Source organism: Hemiscyllium ocellatum, chromosome 3 (assembly GCF_020745735.1).
Source record: "Hemiscyllium ocellatum isolate sHemOce1 chromosome 3, sHemOce1.pat.X.cur, whole genome shotgun sequence".
NCBI classification, from domain to species: Eukaryota; Metazoa; Chordata; class Chondrichthyes; order Orectolobiformes; family Hemiscylliidae; genus Hemiscyllium; species Hemiscyllium ocellatum.
Window position 1 is genome coordinate 134932532 of NC_083403.1, and position 5750 is coordinate 134938281.

A 5750-nucleotide genomic window follows, 5' to 3' on the forward strand; every position below is an offset into this window, starting at 1 on the left:
AACAAGAATATGAAATTTACAAGAAATGTAAGGAGGTTTTAAGTCTGGCATTCATATTATAACCAATAAAATCAATGAAACAATTCATATTGTCAATCCAACATCATATTGTTAAGGAAATACTTTTCAAATTTAAAGACAGCAGACTAGGTTACATGCTATTGCATCTTCGTTTGGGAACATATTAGCTCATCACAATGATTTTCTGGCTAGTTTTCTCATATTGTGTCATTTAAATAATTGAATGGACTCTCTATTTCTGACATAAAGTCTGTTTTTAGAAGGATCAGAGATCAATTGTTCCCAGGCATGGTTCTTTCCATAACTTAGCCAGCAGTTTTTTTAAAATTCTTTTTCAATGAATGTATGTTTTCCTTCATAAGTTTTAAATGGTCCATCTGATATTGTACCAGCTGGATACACCAGCATTAATGTTGTCTAGTTTTACTATGATGCAGATGACAAATGCATCAGGTGACATTTCATGTAATTTGTGTCATGTTTGGAAATTCTCTTGAGTATTTGGGTGGATATTTTCTATGCGTCCCATTAGTTTTAGCAGAACATCCGAAGAGTTTGACATGCCGGGGGAAATACTGGCAACAGCTGTTGTACCCACATCTGGAGTTACCTCAACTGCTTGGTATATTTTCCAGTTGATATTATTCGAGTGTATTTGCATACCATTTATAAGAAATAGTGACTGACAATGAAAAACAGAATATTTTACCCAAAGCTTTCAGTCTCCTGTTATGAAGTATTTTTTGTGATCTTTTAATTTGTCTGTTTAAAATCAATTACATTAGTATCTACACTTTTAATTACCAATAATAGTTTTGAGCGGAGAATTGTATCAAGAAACCTCTGGGAAATCTCATCTTGTGTATTGCATACTTCAAAGAAAACCTTAAATATTGAACAATTCTGTAAATTGAAAGATCACTTAATATTGCATTTTTTTGTTTTATTTTGCTAACCTAAGTGGAAGCTATATATAAAACCGTTGGTTTGTTTCTCAGGCTAAACTGTAGACAATAGAGTTGATTTGCAGTGTACCTAATAGCAAGAGGGATCCTTTCCTACTACTAGTTTACATTGTTAAATTGCCTTTATTTTAATTTTTCCTGGGAGGTTGCCACACTATTAAGTGGACAAAATATCTGTTGCTGAAGTATTTCTAAGATGGCTGTTCAAAACCGAAAGTTGGTGTTTAAGCTTTGGAGGTAGCAAGTCAAGACCTTCTGTTTGTTGGTCAGAAACTATGGTGAACTATTTCTGTCAATAGTTTCATGCTAATGTTCATATTTTAACACTTTGTTTCTAAACCTGGAACATCAAATTTTACTAGTGATATGGGTGGTTGGGGACTAGTTAGTTCACTTGTCTATGGGCAAGTATGTGAATCAAGTTTGTGCCACCATCATGGGGGTTGGTTTCCCCTTCTAACTAAGTTTGGCCCTCAGTGTGCCTCCTCACCTCATCCGTAACAAAATCATTGGGGAATAATCATCAAAGATCTGCAGAATTTCTGCATAACAAAATAATTAAAATGCATTGTTAGAGCTTATTGATCTTCATTTTTCAAAGCTATAAAATTGTTTGTCTAAACAACTAAGATTTGTGATTTTTGAGAGGATTTGTAGCTCAGGTTGAGGTTTGTTTGCTCGTTGAGCTGGTAGGTTTGTTCTCAGACGTTTCATCTCCATGCTAGATGACATCATCAGTGAGCTTCCGTTGAAGCGCTGGTGTTTTGTCTCACTTTCTATTTATGTGTTTTCATCTGTTAAGATGGGTGATACCATTTCTGGTTCTTTTGGTCAGAGGTTGGTAAATGGGGTCCAAATTGATGTGCTGGTTGATGGAGTTCCCTTTCAAATGCCAAGTCTCTCGGAATTCTTGTACATGGCTATGTTTAGCCTGTCCTTGGATGGATGTGTTGCCCTGTCGAAGTGCACAAAGTAGCAAAGGAACTTGGCCATAAACTGAAATACCTAGTAGAAGACTCATGCCACTCCATCCACTCCACCCAAGAATTCTTGAACATTATCAAAGGCACCAAGGTAGAAGATAACGAAATCATGGTCTCCTTTGACGCAACAACCCTATTCACATGAATTAACATCAGCCTGGCCAAAGAAACACTGGTCTCACTGCTAGCCGAACCAAGGACTTAAATACCAGACGGCACCAACTCCATCAGCAAGGACAGCATCCTCAAGCTAGTAGTCATTTGTCTCACTACCCACTTCACCTTCAATGTGGGAGTTTAAAGAGTGCTTAAGATTATATCTGCCATAAATGCTGTTGGATGTGAATCTTATCAGATCGAGTGGATCGGTTGGAGAGACAGATAGAAGCGATGAGGAATTTGCAATAGCAACAGTATGTGATGGATGGCAGTTATAGGAAGGGGGGAAAGTCTCAGATACAGTCACATGGATGGGTTAACTCCAGGAAGGGTAAGAGAGGTCGGCACCTAGGGCAGGAGTCTTTTATGGATATATCCATTTCAAACAGGTATGCTGTTTTGGAAAATGTAGGGGGTGATGGATTCTCAGCACGAACAGCCAAGTTTCTGGTATTGAGACTGGCTCTAATGCAATGAGGGGTACTTCGGCTTCCAAGAGATCAATTGTTTTAGGGGATTCTGTAGCCAGAGGTACAGTCAGATGTTTCTGTGGCTAGCAGAGAAAACGCAGAATGGTGTGTTGTTTCCCTGGTGCCAGGATTAAGGATGTCTCAGAGAGGGTGCAGAATGTTCTCTCAGGGGAGAGGGGCCAGCAGGAGGTCATTGGTTCCAATGTGGGCAATGACATTGGAATGGAAAAGGTTGAGACTCTGAAGGGAGACTACAGAGAGTTAGGCAAAAATTTAAAAAGGAGGTCCTCAAGGGTAGTAATATCCGGATTACTCCCAGTCCTATGAGCTAGTGAGGGCAGGAATAGGAGGATAGAGCAGATGAATGCATGGCTGAGGAGCTGGTGTATGGGGGAAGGATTCACATTTTTGGATCATTGGAATCTCTTTTGGGGTAGAAGTGACCTATACAAGAATGATGGATTGTACCTCAATTGGAAGGGGACTAATATCCTAACAGGGAAACTTGCTAGAACTGCTTGGGAGGATTTAAGCTAGTAAGGTGGGGGGTAGGACCCAGGGAGATAGTGAGGAAAGAGATCAATCTGAGACGGGTACAGCTGAGAACAGAAATGAGTCAAACAGTCAGGGCAGGCAGGGACATGGTAGGACTAATAAATTAAACCGCATTTATTTCAATGCAAGAGGCCTAACAGGGAAGGCAGATGAACTCAGGGTATGGTTAGGAACATGGGACTGGGATATCATAACAATTATGGAAACATGGTTCAGGGATGGGCAGGACTGGCAGCTTAATGTTCCAGGATACAACTGCTACAGGGAGGATAGAAAGGGAGGAAAGAGAGGAGAGGAAGAGGCATTTTTTGCTAAGGGATAGCATTACAGCTGTGCTGAGGGAGGATATTCCTGGAAATATATCCAGGGAAGTTATTTGAATGGAACTGAGAAACAAGAAAGGGATGATCACCTTATGGGATTGTATTGTAGACCCCCCAATAGTCAGAGGGAAATTGAGAAATAAACTTGTAAGGAGATCTCAGCTATCTGTAAGAATAATAGGGTGGTTATGGTAGGGGATTTTAACTTTCCAAACATCAACTGGGACTACCACAGTGTTAAAGGTTTAGATGGAGAGGAATTTCTTAAGTTTTCGCAAGGTTTGTGAAGGTTTGTAGCACAGGTTGAGATTGAGGTTTAAGGTGTAGGTTTGCTCGCTGAGCTGTAGGTTTGATATCCAGACGTTTCATTACCTGGCTAGGTAACATCATCAGTGGCGACCTCCAAGTGAAGCGAAGCTGTTGTCTCCTGCTTTCTATTTATATCTTTCTCCTGGATGGGGTTCCTTGGGTTTGTGGTGATGTCAGTTCCTGTTCGTTTTCTGAGGGGTTGATAGATGGCATCTAGATCTATGTGCTTGTTTATGGCGTTGTGGTTGGAATGCCAGGCCTCTAGGAATTCTCTAGCATGTCTTTGCTTAGCCTGTCCCAGGATAGATGTGTTGTCCCAGTCGAAATGGTGTTTTTTTTTCCATCCGTGTGTATGGCTATGAGGGAGAGGAGGTTGTGTCTTTTTGTGGCTAGCTGGTGTTCATATATCCTGGTGGCTAACTTTCTTCCTGTTTGTCCTACGTAAGTGTTTGTGGCCGTCCTTGCATGGAATTTTATAGATGACGTTGGTTTTGTCTATGGGTTGTACTGGGTCTTTTAAGTTGTTAAGTCTTTTAAAACACCAGTACAACCCATAGACAAAACCAACGTCATCTATAAAATTCCATGCAAGGACTGTCACAAACAAAATTGGAGGTTTAGTGGACAATGATTACAACAGGTTCTGGACCACATGGGCCAATGGGCTGACAAGTGGTAGATGGAGTTGAATTCAGATAAATGCGAGGTGCTGCATTTTGGGAAAGCAAATCTTAGCAGGACTTAGACACTTAATGCTAAGGTCCTAGGGAGTGTTGCTGAACAAAGAGACCTTGGAGTGCAGGTTCATAGCTCCTTGAAAGTAGAGTCGCAGATAGATAAAATAGTGAAAAAGGCGTTTGGTATGCTTTCCTTTATTAGTCAGAGTATTGAGTACAGGAGTTGGGAGGTCATGTTGCGGCTGTACAGGACATTGGTTAGGCCGCTGTTGGAATATTGCGTGCAATTCTGGTCTCCTTCCTATCGGAAAGATGTTGTGAAACTTGAAAGGGTTCAGAAAATATTTACGAGGATGTTGGAGGATCTGAGCTACAGGGAGAGACTGAACAGGCTGGAGCTGTTTTCTCTGGAGCACCGGAGGCTGAGGGTGACCTTATAGAGGTTTACAAAATTATGAGGAGCATGGATATGGTGGAAGCTGGTACAATTGCAACATTTAAGAAGCATTTGGATGGGTATATGAATTGAAAGGGGTTCAGAGGGATATGGGCCAGGTGCTGGCAGGTTGGGTTGGGATATCTGGTCGGCATGGACGAGTTGGACCCCTCGACCCACCCCAAACTTTGGGTCCGCTATGTGGATGACACCTTGTCGTCATGAAACAGAGCAAATTAGAGGAAACATACACTATCATTAACGACATCCTTACTGGCATAGATCTCACCAAAGAGGAAGAGAACAACAACAGACTCTCCTTTCTAGATGTCACAGTGGAACGGATAGTCAATGGAAAGCTGCAGACCAGCGTCTACATGAAAGCAAAACACACTGACCAGATACTCAACCACAGGAGTAATCATCCCAACACCCATAAATGGAGCTGCATCAGGATATTATTTAAATGGGCCGCAAAACACTGCAGCGTTCAGGAACTATGAGCAGCAGAAGAAGATTACTTATGCAGCGTATTCAAGAATAACGGGTACCCAATAAAGAAGGGCTTTTGCCTGAAACATAGATTTTCCTGCTCCTTGGATGCTGCCTGACCTGTGCTTTTCCAGCACCACTCTAATCTCGACTCTGGTTTCCAGCATCTGCAATCCCCACTTTTGCCTAGTTGATAAACACAGTCCGTTGATTCTTAAATAACGAACCCAAACAAGAAGACATAACAAGCCCAGAGGCTCTAGCCACACTACCATACTTCAAAGACATCTCAAAGATGACTACCAGGCTCTTCTGACCTCCTGGCATCATGTAGCCCACAAACCTACCAATGCACTGAAA